We start from the raw sequence: 16,364 nt of genomic DNA, 5'->3' as shown, positions 1-16,364 counted from the left end.
TGTGGTGCTACAGCGCAGACCAAAATTTCATTAAACGCCCTCGAGTGCCACTCTTTAGACGAACGAGGTTGTTTACACCGACGCTTCTATTAAACGTTTCAAATAATGTTTTTTTATAATGCTTTATGAAAGAAAAACAAAAAAATCTGTTTATATAACATAATGGAATCCAACACCCAATTGAATTGTAAAAAGAAGCTTATGAATTTTTCATATTAAAATACTCACATATAAATTATCAACATTAATACATACCAGAACTAATAATATTTACTTTTAACGCATTGTTAATTTAAATATTATTAATATTAATATAGCGATAAACAATTCATTAACTGTGTCAGCAGATTTATCAGCGATATTAAATACTGTACCACAATTACAAATTCTTTAATATGCATTTCCGTAGTGTCAAATTATAGTACAATATGTAAATAGCTTACAGCAAAGGTTATTTCCGCGATATATTAATACAATAGTCAACAACTCGGATGTCCATTGACGCAAATGACAGTAAGTAGCTGACTCGATTAATATACCTAGTAATGTCCTAAATTATAATGGGTAGATATTATTTTGATGTATAAATAGCGAATAATAATTCAGCGGACATGTCAACCTTCTGATTTATTCGTGTACGCATCAGACGGAAAAACAAAAAATATTGTGTATCCAAAAGCACTTCAAGAAACAGAATTAAAACACAAACACTTCCTTTCTTTGAGTGACATTGCAACGCATGTCGGGTACTCGCTAGTAATGTTATAAAAAACCTTATTTTTAAGGGTTCTATTAATTTATGAGAATGATTAATTGAATAAACTAAAAATTGTATTGAACATTTTAATGCTTGTAATTTATGACAGATTTGATGGTAGAGGGAAGATTTTTACAATTCAATGCAAAATATATCTTTATTTTTAGATTTATGAAGGGTTATTTTTCAAACTTCTTTTATAAATAAAACTACATAAAAATTGGTACTTCGGCGAAAGATTTTTTTAAAACACCCCTTTAAACGCCAGTATTTACATGAATAAAGTTCTATACAAAACAACTTAAATTAAAATTTATCTTGTGCAAACTGTTATTATTATTATTATTTTTACTTAAATCAATTTATTACAATTTATATTTATTATCAGAGGCTCATATTTTAGCAAACAGAATCGGTTATAATCGTTATATAATCATGTTAAATAAATATGAAACATTATCCTTTACTTTTAAAACTACAATAATGAACGGTCAAAACCATTAAAGTAACATTTAACTAATTCAACAATATTTTATAGAAAGCTAATAATATAATATTTGGTGTGGTTGCGCTTTTTGCACTGAACTGTTATTTTAAAATGCCTATAAATTACGGAACTAGGTGTGGGGGGTTTAAATAGTGATTCGGTCCAGGCACTAACATTTATTTGGATGTTGAGAGGGTTGGTGCGCTGGAGCTGGTTTGGTGCTCAAGCACTCACGCACTTATTTTTTGGGATAAATGATGAAAGCAAGTTCATGATTGATGATAGACCCGACTTTCACTGAAACCATATCAGATTTTGCACAACGATGTGTTTTGGTTGAATCACTCTGTGGTTAACTCGGCTTCGGTTGTATCGTATCAGATCACGGCGCGATATAGTTTATATAATCGAATTAATGAGTTCACGACGGCTTAGTTTGAACAAGCCTAATCACGTTCGCCGTCTTGAGGTAACTACATGTAACTCAGAATCACGGTTGAGTCATGATCCGTAATTGCTAGTCGCCTGGTCTTGCGACAATATCTGGGGATTTAAGGTAGGTGGAAAAAGGCGACCATATTTGGCCCAACCATGGTGTATTGAATTCTAATAATTGTCTTTCATAGTTTTAAATGTATATAATAATAACTTTTATTTTGATACAACCTGTAATATTTTATCCTACTGTATATTTTATGTATTGTTTTTATATTATTTGATTGTGTATGCAATGTAATTTTATTTTTATAAATTTGATATCATTCTTAGATACATACGCCGATTAAAAATAAATAAATATTTATTTTGACTTTATATTTTGCGAATAAAAAATATTTTATTTGTTTACACAGGTAACTAATTGTAAATCTTCTGTATTCTGATTATAATAAACCTTATTTCACAGTCTACTTGACGTGGCAAAATCCGTTATTTCACCTACGTCTAAAAAATGGACTTTGCCATTTCTTCTTTCACACTTCCCATTGCGTTTGACGATCGTCATTAATAAAATTCCCTTACAGAGCATTCTCCGCGAAAAGACCGTGTGACGTCACTATCCATCTTCGCCAATCCAGTAGCGAAATCTAGCGGGCGATTGGGTAAAGTGCGAAACGTCAAACACGATTTGGCGGGAAACGGCGCCGCCATTGTTGTTCGCCGTTCGCGCGCTTATTTCAACTTTGACCTATGTCAATATGACTTTGAAAGACTGCGGACGAATAACATTCGCGCGATAAAAATAAAACGCTTACCTAATGTGACTCACTGATATCAATATATAACATCAATACCTAGCTTTTATTCCAATTAAATTGTACAGGCATATTGAGGCGCTGACATTAGCGTTTACATAAATTTAAACAAAAGCACAGTACTAAATACACAATAATATTATGGGGGTAAACAACTCAATCCGTGTCAGCATATAGATCGGCGATATTAAATACATTACCGTAATTGCAAGTTCTTTAATATCCATTTCCTGTAGTGTCTAATTATGGTAAACTCAGTAAATAGCTTACTGCAATTATAATTTCCGCACGTCCATTTTTCCACATAGTCAGCTATATCCGATGGACCTACAATATTGTTAAGTCAACAGTACTACAGAGGTACTGGTAAAGTCTCGTGAATTATGATCGTTTTTTATCAGATTAGTGGATGACGAAGAGTCCCCCAGAAGAGGCATACAGGATGCAGGTCTCTGCAATGTGCTCAAGGATAATAATAATATTAGGTTTATATCATTATATTTTAGTGTAGGTGTAATTAATACATAACATTTTTGTGGGGTATCGTGGTTGAATGACGAGACCGCTGTAATTGGGGATGACCAGGAGGTTTTTTCGTCAGAAGGAGAGATGAAAAGTCGAGATGGATGGAAGAGCGAGTTTTAGTCGGTACAAGAGTATGTTACAAGAGCATTATGTTACAATACTTATGATACTGTTCCGAGGTCCGAGCTTGGTGGAATAGAATGCTATGCGGAGTAACTGACACGATACTTACTGATCGGACTGAGATTAAGATTGATACTACTAAGTATTTAGACTGACTAACTTATCAACTATGACCCGCTAACTATATGCATGAATATTCTGTAAATTGCAAGTCATTGTTGATGAAAGTTTGCAATTGAGAAAACTGCTGGCTTCTGCATTATTTCACTTTGAACGTTTCGATCCCATCGAATAATATCACGCGTGTAGAATATAATGCTAACTGTAGATGCGAAGATTGTGCGACAGTTTAAATGACTTGCTTATTCTTACACTGTCTAAATAATTCTGACAAGGCCCAAAATTTTTGATCGTTACACACTTACCAAGTTTACCATTCTTTGGAGATTAGGTCGGAGTCGGCTTCAGATGGTCTTATAACAAGGTGTTGACTGCCACTTACGCAAATACCAATATTGTATTCAAAATAACTCACAAAGTATGTAACGAATATTTAACATTGTCCTACAAAACTATTGTAAATTGTCCGCTATCTGTTATGATCAGTAAAATACAAATCGTTTCCCGTATTTTTTTTTAATATTGGATCCTTTCTCGAGCCTCAACGAGAGATTTACATAGTGCGTGAACCGAAATTATGGTACGATTTCACCTGGATAAGATAAATCACTAAGAGTAAGGCCTGAGTGGACAGCGTTCGGAGTCGCATGCGAAAAGTTTCAGTCTCAATTTTCATTGAATTATTTTCACTAATTATTTGGCGTGTTGATTTTGTATTTTATTCTAATTAATGTAATGTTTTTTTTTCAGAAACAGCCGAAAAACAGTTTGTATTTTCAAATTATCTTATGCCATCTTTGTTATCAATTTAGACAAATGAAGAAATAATACGTATCATGTTTTTTTTAACAATTTTAAGAAGATGGTTGATTTTCTTATACGTAAATCAAATCCTATTTTACATGCGTATATTTTTATCCTATTTTCCCGCATTTTCGTTTGATGTTTTTTTCTTTTTTATGCTAGTGCTTAAGTTTTTCTTGAAAGGTATCTCAATGATCGTCATTTTGCATATAGCATGACATACTAGGGTGTCATTTATTTATGCTATTTTATTTTTATAAGATGTTATGGAAACGAAAAATATTTTAACGTTGACTGTACGTGGATCGTTTCCGGAGTTGATGAGGGATTTGGTTTATTTGTAATCTCGTAATTAACGATGATGGAATACGTAAAGGAGAAATAACACGGATTGTAACAACTAGAGTCATAATCTCGCGATCGGAAAATTATTGAAAAAACAGATGCTGCTTAGTGTTACCAAAATACAGCTGGTAAAAAGATTTGTCATTTATATATGCATTTATATAGAAAACATATGGACCAGAACGTCGAAGAATTATTGAAAATGGAACAATGTTTTGGAAATCTGATATTAGAAAAGTATTTCTTAAATTACTTGGTAAACCAATTATTTATTCCTTGAACTAAAAGCTCACTCAGAATTATGTATTATTAGAGGATGCTAAGAGTCTCGTGGAAGGAAAATGAATAAATAAGTCCAACGTCAGCGATGTTATCATTTAGGACAGTGGTCGGCAAACCGCGGCTCGCGAGCCGCATGTGTCTCTTTGGCCCCTTGAATGCATCTCTGTTTCATAAGATCCGTTGAAAAAACTAGCATGTGCTATGTGCTGTTCTTTCCCCTTTCGGTTCTACATATTCATGCGAACAATCTTTTTAAAGCATGAACCTTATCAAGAGTAAATTGAGAAGTCGTCTTATTGATGAGAATCTGCAATCGTGCCTAAAATTAAAAACAACAATATACAAACCTGACTTATCCAAACTTTCCAAGGAGATGCAAGGCCATTGTTCACATTAATTAGTGATTGTCAGTCATTTTTATCATTTAATTTTATGGATACCTTACTTACAATTTAATTTATATCAATAAAAAAGATCATTATTAAGTATGCTATCAAGTTTTATTCAATGTACCTATAGTTAAATTAAGACTTAAAACTTTAATTAAAGTTTATTAAATTTATAAATATCGTTGGTATCTACCTATATAGTTAAAGTTTAAAAAAAATTGGCTATCAAAAGAAAGCTCAATCTTGTACTGTTGATATTTGGCTCTGTTGACTAATGAGTTTGCCGACCACTGATTTAGATAAAAAGTCCTCAAATTCCACTTGTAAAACTCATTTTGTCACAAAAGATTCCTTTAGAAAAATTGGTACTGTTCGGTTATACCGGAGGCAGCGGAAAACGCATTTTGAAAATAGCCGATAAACTGGATTATTTGTTAGGTTAACCTAACCAAACCTAACCTAACCTAACCTAACCTAACCCAACCTAACCGAACCTAAACTAACCCAAACTAACAAATAATCCAGTTTATCGACTATTTTCAAAATGCGTTTTCCGCTGCCTCCGGTATAACCGAACAGTACCGAAAAATTCATTCATTAACACGTTTACCACTGTGACAGGTCCTACATCTCACTTCATACTGAAAAAGATGGAGACGGGCCTTAGAAAACAAACTTGCTCATCGTGCAATTGATAATCTTCAGTTCTGATCTACGAAAGTCCCTACAAAAGAGAAATACTCATATTTAAAACAACAAAAAAAAACATGATTTTGAAAGATCTTAGAAAAAATACTTATTGAAATAAAAATCATAGAAAATTGTTAAGCGGATTAGGATTCTAACTCATATCTACCACTCTCCGGGTTAATGCTCTTATTCATATAGCTACCAATATGTTTATGACTTGTGCAAATTAATTCTAACAAGCACCTACATTTTAAAGAAACGTGGAAAAGTAGCCAACTTTTGTGATCAATCATAGTAATAATGGGAATGTACAGTATGGAACATAATAGGTTTAAATTCAAATTTCGAACGTTCACAACATGACATTAAAAATCAAATAAGTAAAAACAGAGTTAGAAAAACAGTTGGTATGAAGAGTAAATATAAAAATATTCTAAGAAATTTTGAAAAACGCACTAATTTATCATTTAAACGACACTTTATTGATATTTTTATATTTTCACTTTGATCTGTGCGCTACCGAATTATCTACCGATTTTGACACAGTTGAGAATTTTCCTGATGATTTTACAGGCACGTCTCGTATAATATCAATGTCCGAAGCGATTTAGTTAAACAGAATTATTACCCTTCCAATTGGCATCATCAATAGCAGGTTAGTTCTGACCCTTGGGAGAACAAACAATTAATGCTCTCAATTTCTAAAATAGTTAAGAGCACTCCATAGCCCCCACAAGGCGGGTGGGGTTGACAGGGCTCTAGCATAGGATCCCAGACTTAAAGGGGCCCCGGCCTAGCGGATCGACCAGCCAAGTGAGATTAATACACATCACAAAATTTCACTATTTTACTTCAAGCAGAATTACAATTAAACTGATGTGGTTGTGCGATTCAATTTTTGATTATTGTTTGTCAATATTCGTTAACTCCATAATTCAAGTGGGTGTATTAAATACCCTAAATTTTACCTCAAACACTATTTGGAATACACCACTGTAGATCGTCACACTGCATTTAACTTTTGCGATAGGTAAGAGGCCCCGCCAAAGATTCTAGCCTGGGGGCTCGCTTCAGGATGTGGGGGCCATGGAGCACTCACACGAAAGATGTGAGCTCGAATCTCACATGATGTTATATTAAATATTGTGTTTATTCCGAATTCAATAATAAAAAAAATCAGTATTAATAAATTATTGTACGTTATAAATTGCATAATGTATGTCCACGATATGCCAATTTAAAATAGTCTCTACATATGAAGTTTAGTATGTTCTTCAAGTTATTCTTTTGAGAGCATGTCTTTCAGTAAAGTTTGGCTCTCCACCGTACCTGCCATATGAAAGTTAACGTTCTCGAAACGACACTACTTTCTGTCAACTTTTCTGAAATATCTCCCATACACGTATATACAGTGTGTGTGTCGGTGTGTCTGTGTTCATGTGCACAGCCCTTTGATGTAAAATGTTTTTTTTCCTTTTTTGTGCGTGGCATCAAAATGACAGGCACGTGCAATTCGAGGGGCGATGAATAGCACATTGCATATGAAAAATTTAAACGATTTACTGATATACTGTAGGTACACGATGCTTTAATATGGAAACAAAAAGACTTAACCGTAAAACAAGTGACAATAACCAATGATAGAGTTTGGTACCTATATTAATAGATTCTTTGAGAATAAATAGATTGTATATTTTTAAATATCGTTTTATAAATTCTTCAACAATAATTAATACTGTTGAGATCGTTTCGTATACTTCCAATTTTTTTTAATTGGCTCTACAATCCGTCGAGAATCTTGGCTGCTTTACGAAGAGGTATCGTAACAGATTTTTTGCTATGAGAAATAGATGTTGGCCATTTTCTCAAGCTACAGTATCCATACCTTGATGCTGAAAAAATATCAATAAGGTAGCGAGCAATAGATACGTCAATTGATAATGGATGAGGCGTCGAAGACCTGGCAGCAAAAACCAACCTCTTCAGCCTCTTTGTTGTTCTTTCATAATGATCAATGGTGGTTGGAGATAACTGGTTTGATTTTTGACCACTACAAACACCAATCAATTCGTAACTAGTCACGATTAAGGAATCCAATCCCGAGCCAAAATTCTGATCCTGGGATTTTGGGATTACAATTTGAAAATCCCGGGATTGGCATTTTTTCCATAGTTAATATAAATTTTCTATATATACAAATAACATTGATAAAATCGGTCAAAAATAAATCTAGTATAATTTATACTATTTAAGATACATTTATTGGTAATATTGTGTACGTTCAATCTTATAAATGGAGTTAATAATATTGTAATATAAATAATAATGTGAATTTAATATGAGATTGCTGTTTCTGATAGTGAAGACTTAATGAATGGGTTAGCGAGATTTAAAATAGTAAAGCAAATCGTGGTGTATGGCCTTTCCGCTTCATAAATCTAATGTGTCAGCCAAATATGAAACTGCCATAAAACGTATGAGATTATGGTGGAATTACTTTGTTAAAAATGCGAAGCATTGTTTTTTTCCAATCTTTCTCATTTTTATTAATTTATGTGAAAAAAATAAAATGAATCGGAAACTTACATATGGATATAAATCAAACTTCATTCAAGCTCAGTTTATTTCTAATTTAGTTATTTGTTATTAAAAGTATTTTTTCTGTTATATTTTCATTTTTATTTTATTTTCCATAAAAATTGATAAAAAAATCAATCCCGAAATATTCGGAATTATGTTTACCAATCCCGGGATTCATAGGTATCGAAAATAGCTCGGGATCCCGGGATTGGAATCCCTAGTCTCGATAGATTCGCTGCTAAGCTCTTTGAGCTTGACTTGTCATCCGACTAACATGTCCATGTGGTGGAGAACTCTAGGATAAAAACCACATCATCAGGAAATGTTCAAGAATATTCTCGTGCCAATCAGCTGTTGGGCACATTGGTCCGTCCGACCTGATCGCCACGAAGACCATTTTTATTGCGTGTAACATAATTATGGCTTCTTATTACGGACGTGAAGATCTCTTCACATAGTTTTGTTTATCCGTATTGTTTTTTGTATTATGTATTATTTAGAACAGTGGCGAAGTGTGACTTTTGGAAAGAGGTAGGCTGTTGAGATCTGATAAAAAAACACATTTGTCAGGTATACTTACGAGAAATAAGAAGATAATACGGTAATACTACTAATGAATGGGTACACACTAATGAAAACGACACAAAAATTAAGCGATCAGTTTAAAATAAGTACGTATTTTTTCAAATCATTTATACACATCAAAAATCATTAGATAAAAGTTCGTTTTTTTTTTTTAAACAGTCAATATTTATTAATATTTGATTAAACACCATAGAAATAAAATTATTTATTTAAATTATCTAATTATTAATTATTTAGTTTTAGGCTCTGCGATCGGAGCTTACCTTAGTTCATACAATTCGATAGACAGGGCGGGGCTACGTGACGTAAAGTCCATATGAAAAAAAATGAGAATTATTTGAAACATAATTCGACCTTTATTTACGTCAAGACATAGATACGCTGTGGTATATTTTTTAAAAACTTTGCAGATTATTTTGTAATTATCTGTGTAATACATTCCTACACATACGGCATCTCTCGTTGGCAAAATAAAATATTTTATAAAAATAATCAAGTGATTATATAAATAAGTCAATATGCAATAATTAAAAAATATTTTTCTTAAGAAGGTAGGCTTCAAATAATCGCCTAGTATGGAGTCTTCGCCACTGATTTAGAATCATTTATGTTTGTTAACTCACCATACTCGTGAGAACTTTACATCAGAAAAACTCTTACTAAAAGTACAGTTGACCTCAATCTTGGATATCTGCTCCTGAGACATTCATTGGCGTAAAAAACTGCTGATGCTTAAACGTAGAGCCTCGTGGTACAATCAATTAATATATTAGTCTATGTTTGTGTTACTCCACCTACTATGAACATACTCTGGGTCTAAATGAGTCGCTTAGAATCATAACTCACATATTCCAAAAATCAAGTTTTGAGATAATCGCTAAAAACCAACAGAGCACTATTTTTTGTAATTAGAAGAACAGTATTGAACTCCCTAGAATAATAATGAGTGAGAGAGTCGAATAACTTTTTTTTTTTTTTAATATATATACCTAATACTTCTAACGTTGCAGACATACAGCATACTATGAGAAATAGAGCTCCCCGATTGGTTAGGAAGGCGTTGGTGACAAAACTCTATTCTTTGAAATATACGACATATTACACCAACAATGAACTTTGTCAACGATTTTCACATGGTTTAAATTGACTTTTAATACTCAACTATTTTTCGGTATATAGATTAATTTATTTAGAATCACTTGGCATATTTAACTAAAAAACAACAAAATTGCAATATGTGAGTTATGATTCTAAGCGACTCAAATATACATTAAAAAAACAACACTTGATTTGGCTAGACCCGTCATTTAAACACGAGAGCAATGACTTTATAAGCTGATGCATTCCCGAACGACTATCGTGGGTGCATTGACACAAATTGACACCTATAGAGATAATTATCATACTAACTTACGAGGGTGGGTCAATAATTCCTTAGAAAAAAGCATTAAAACAGTTTTTATTTTTGTATTTTTTTTTATTTCTCAACATAATCTCCTTGGAGCTCAATACACTTGGTTAGACGTTTCTCAATTTTTTTTAAACCGTCAGAAAAATAAGTTTTCGGAAGGTCCTCAAAATAAGCATTTGTCCGATCGATGACTTCTTCATTTGAAAAAAAACGTTGTCCACTTAGCCATTTTTTTCAGTTTGGGAAAAGGAAAAAGTCACTGGGCTAAATCTGGCGAATACGGTGGGTGGTCGACCAATTCGAACTTCAATTCTTCAATTTTAGCCATTGATCGTAAACATGTGTGAACACGGGCATTGTCCTGATGAAAGAGGATTTTTTTCCTGTTTAAATGAGGCCGTTTTTCTTCAATTTCGTTTTTTAGCTGGTCCAATAAAGATGCATAATAATCCCCTGTTATTGTTTTTCCTTTTTCCAAATAGTCAACGAAAATAATTCCACGTGCATCCCAAAATACAGTAGCCATAACCTTACCAGCTGATTTTACGGTTTTTGCCTTCTTTGGACATGGTTCGCCTTTCGCAATCCACTGCTTTGACTGTTCTTTCGTCTCGGGAGTATAGTGGTGTATCCATGTTTCATCTACAGTCACAAAGCGACGAAAAAATTCATCCGGATTGCGTTGCATGAGCGACAACAGGGCTTTAGAGGCCACCACCCTATTGCGTTTATTGTCGACTGTGAGCAAACGCGGCACCCATCTTGCAGAAACTTTTTTCATGCCCAATTTGTCATGTAAAATAGAAATGACGCTACCTTTTGAGATCCCTGTAACCTCAATTATCTCACTCAACTTTAATCTTCGGTCACTTAACACCATATCGTGGATTTTATTGATCATTTCTGGTGTAGTCACCTCTACAGGACGTCCTGAGCGTGGTTCATCCTTTGTTGATGTCCGACCACGTTTAAATTCATTTAACCAGTTATAAATAGTTGCAAGTGAAGGAGCAGATATGCCGTGAACTAAATCCAACTCATTTTTTATTTCCTTTGCTGTTAACCCTTTTATATTAAAATGTTTAATAACAGCTCTAAACTCAATTTTCTCCATTTTTGTAAACAAGCAAATTTTTTTTTTAAATGTACGAAAATAAAAAACAACAACCCGACCAATCTGATTGAAACTTCGCAGCATACTGAATCGGTAGTGCCGCTGCATGAAAACAAACCGCTTACAGTACTAGTCACGCCACCTGTCGGCTTTTCTAAGGACTTATTGACCCACCCTCGTAATATCCGCTTTTCTATACTACTAGATGGGTTTTATACAATTTTACTCGACCTGACTAAAACTGTTTGCACGTTTTAAAAAAAATATATTAGGTATGGTTATATAGATTAAAAAGGTGTTATTTATTTATTCATTCAGATTAAACGATAGTTCGAATGACAATAAAACGAATGATGAAAGTTTTTATAATACAATTTAAAATATGAAACTAACAATTAATATTCATTGATATTTACAGTTTTCGGCTTATTTATGTCTCAAATTTTCATATAATTTGTGATGGTTCTTTAAAAGTAAGTCCTTAAAGTGATAACAGGTCTCTATATCGACTGGCTTGATGAGGGGTTGAGTCATGATAAAGAGAATCAGGATTGATATTATTTATGATGCTTCAGTTTAAGTTTTGTATATTTTTAAGCATTTACTGCATGCTTTTTTTTTGAAAATTTTTATTTTTCTTAGTGTCAAAATGCCTTGTGAATGAAGGAAAAATAATATTTTTTTTCGAAAATTCCATTAAATTTTGTATGTTACTGTGTAGTGTCGCAGATTTACGACATTAGGAAATCTTACATTTCAGTATGACAAAATACAAAACTAAATAATAAAAATTATAAAAAAAACTAATGTACACACCTTATTTGATGTGTAGATATTTTTATTCAACCAATTTAAATCTTCTGTACATTTTTTTTTATTTATTTACAAATGCGGATTTTCGCGTACATACGAATTCGTCAACTGTCAAAGCAGAAATGCAGAGACTATAATGCAGAAATGCTTTATTTCTTGAAATGTCCAAACAAAATCGATAAAGTAGGATGTTTATGGTAAATTATTTTTTATTTGATAATTTACACAGATGGCATTAGCTACATCGAAATAGTTTGAAATGTCGCAAATTTGCGACACTATGCAGTAAAGGGTTTAGTACTGTTATTTGTTTCGATTTTGTTTATATTTCGTAAGGTTAATAATAATGCTTATATGAAATTGAATTATAAATAAATTTGACATGAGCGTAAATTCACCTAACTTAAATATATTCACATTAAAATCTTTAGTTATTTAAGATCAGGTTAAAAACACTAATGGTTTCTTCTTAATCTGAAAAATAGCCCATAATATGACATCGCAAATATACCAGTAACTTGCGTTCGCGTGACGTCACATTTCGCGGAAAAACAACCAACCCCACTCTGCCCTACCTACGTACTTGCCAGTCGCTGGATTCGTCTCCCAAAACGCCGGGAATAAATTCAAAGTGAAAACACATCTAAATCAAATGCCAAAAGAGCGCGAGAAGTAAGAAATTAAGGTTTGTTTCTACCAAAGTTTTCCTTGAATGAACGCATACGATTTTTTAAAAGAATTATGATCTATTTACCTAAGTTACTATTCAAATCCGTCAATAATAAAACTACTTCACACCGGTTATTTAATTTGAGTCACAGTTAGTAGCAAAGGTAATCTAATTACTAAAATTAACAAGAATTTATGGTCAACATAAATCAACAAAGTTTTACTAATTCTAAGAATCGTTTTTTATGTTTTTGTTACAAGAGAGAAAAACTTTAAATAATTTGTGTTACTGCAGTAACTCTTTAAAAAATCATTCTGTTTTCCGTTGACATAAATTTAATGAAAAAAATATTTTTTAATGTTTTTTGAAGAGAATTTATTATTATCTAATAAGATTAGATTATTCAAGAAATTGCAGGGGAGTTCAACTTATTTATTATTGCTATCAAATTTGTATATATTATTATAAAAAATATAAGTACTAATTCGGTGAAATTTACAAAAAAAAACTTATATATACGCTTATAATAGTGCTTCATCTTTCAATCATTGAATCTGTCATTAAATTCCATGATAAACTGTTTTTTAAATAAGTGGCATATTTTTCAGAATTATAATTATTAAAATTGGATTTCATTTGAAAAGTGATCACTTTGAACACTTTTCAAATGAATTCTAAATACAAAACTCTCGATTTGTGATTACTGCCTACTTATTGGCGATACATGCTTTATGGGAATAAAATCACTTGTATGTTATATAGATTATATTATAATATATAGAGCCAGAATATGCCAAAAGTCAAAATACGCCTCGTTAAAACCAGTTCCTATAAGTATAGTATGCTAGTAAAAAAGTAATCAATTAGAATTATTATTGTTTTACAACGTTTTTCTTAAGTCATATTCTTATTTGTCCGGTACAAATCTTGCAATCGATTTTTAACTAACTTTCCGACTAGCTAAACATTTTAAACTTTTAGAATATATCAGAACACGATGCTAATGCATTTTTTAATACTTTTAGCCATCTTTAAGTAGAATTGAATTAATTTTTAGTTAATTCTGTTTAGTATGAAAAGTTATTTCGATACCATTATTGGTTGCTACGGGGTTCTAGTAACTAAATTATTATAAATAATATAATATATGTGCGTTACTATAAAAATATATATGGAATGACAATTCATTATTCAGTATTTCTATCAAGTACATTTTTTTGATCGTGTAAGCTAGTCAAGTCAAGTTTATATGATTCAACAGAAAATTTAAAAACGTTGTATATAAAAAGTTGTTTTTATCTTGTAATTATTAAAACATAATTAATGAATGTTTTAAGAAAAAAACCCATTGAGCCATACAAATTCTTCATTGCTACCTTTATAACCTCACAATTAAAGATTGAATGGAATTACTTTTTTTAATGTACTGAAGAAGAGACCCACTGATAATAAATCAAACTAGAAAAGAGTATAATAATTATTTTTTTACATTCATTGCAATCAGTTGAAAGGTATCAATTCCTGTCAGCGAGTTTGGCCCCCTGGCCTCCATCAACCTTCCATTCCAAATCCCAACGTTCATTGATAGCGAACATCGAGATTTTAAACATGGAGAAAATGTGATGATTCAGGTCAATATTATGATCATTAACAAAAAGTTATTTTTAACACAATTGTATGGAAACTCAATAATATATATATTATTTGGAGTAGGTACCATTTTAGCATCGGTATACGAAATTTCAAGTCTTTTGGTATATGTAATGTAGGTAAAAATTAAGCTTATAATTCAGGCAGAAAAACTTTGCATTATTAGGGTATCTTTTATAATAATATTTTAGTGTAAATTATGATTGAATATTTTGGCATAACTACGCATTAATTCTATGAATATAAACATAAGAAAAACTCAGTCGTATAAACAAAGCATTATGGTAGCTTAAGCTTTCTAGTCGATAAACCAAAAGTTGCGTCTTCTTTCACAAATCTTGAGGCTCCCCTTTCACTTTGTTCAGGAGCTAGAGAGTCTAAACTTTTTGCCATATTTTATTATTATATTCCTTTTTGCCTGGAAGCTTTCGTCTTACACCCGGAGATTTTTTATATATGAGATTTAGTCAGGGACATGCAATAAAATAGTTGTCATTCATGTGTAAAATCGAATCCAACGCGACTGCAGCAAAAAAATATTAAAGGTGGGTACATAAAAAATAAATAAACCGGGCAAAATGGTGTACTTACTTAACTTATAGGCATACAAACGTTTGTATTTTTTTTTTAAATTCTTAACAAAATTGTAATCCTACTGGCTTTAGGAGCATAACCCTTTTCTATTTCTAGACATAATTTGCTAATATTAACTTATTGTAAGACAATCCTGTTTTAAATGAAATCAAACACACTACTTATAGTTGGTACGTTCCTACAGGAGCTAGATAATTTAATAATAATGACCAATTTTATCCACTTTAAGGGAGCATTATCAAATGATCTATAACCATACAGTTATTTATAATATCAAATCATAAAAACAAAGTGATGAACAATAATCAAACTATTCTAAGAATTTATCTGCTCAACAATACTAATAGTGAATTAATGAGATGCTTATGTAGAAATATTTATAGTTAAGATAATATTTTTATAATTCATATAATTTTAATTGTTATTGTGTTATTTTAATATCATAACAAATAAGCTAAGATTATTTCGGAGTGCTCATAGAGAGGTTTTTACAGCCGAAAATTGTACATTGCCTACCTTCAATTTGGAAAATTCTAAATCATAACCACCACATTGGCTGAAAATCACTCCATTCTAATCAATCGATACCTCATTGGCTGCATACCATATTATACTAATATGCTGACCAATGAACGCTTTCCAAACGACCAGTAAATTGTATACGTAACCAATCTATATAGATTTTGCTAAAGGATTACACTGTAAGGGTATGTAAAAATCAATGATCTAAACTCATTCCCCCCCCCCCCTCCTGATTACTTATTAAATAACATTTAGTAATTTTAATTGAATGTATTGTTACCAAAATTTGGCATGATATATGTAGTAAAACTTAAGAGAAAAACTTTTCAAATTTTAGCTTTTCTCCTTATATTATAGATTCGATGTGACAATGTCTATATTTAATATTAATTATGTTTTGATTATTATTGTTGAAAACACCCGACCTGTAGAGAACTGTCGACTAAGAACATGATTTGTGAATAAAAGTATAATAATATATTATGTGTTGAATTTTGTTAAAACTATTATAAATGTCTTTGTTTTTTTATTTGGAATGAATTTTAGCTTCCATACATCTTGCCACCCGAGCACCCTCTGGGCACGTCCCTGTTTTCGCTTTACGATGACAAACACATTTTTGTTAAGACAAGAGACTCAGTCTCGATAGG

This window comes from Rhyacophila brunnea, unplaced genomic scaffold, assembly GCF_057557595.1.
Source record: "Rhyacophila brunnea isolate RB1 unplaced genomic scaffold, BYU_Rbru_1.0 scaffold_20, whole genome shotgun sequence".
NCBI classification, from domain to species: Eukaryota; Metazoa; Arthropoda; class Insecta; order Trichoptera; family Rhyacophilidae; genus Rhyacophila; species Rhyacophila brunnea.
This window is presented reverse-complemented; position numbering follows the sequence as displayed.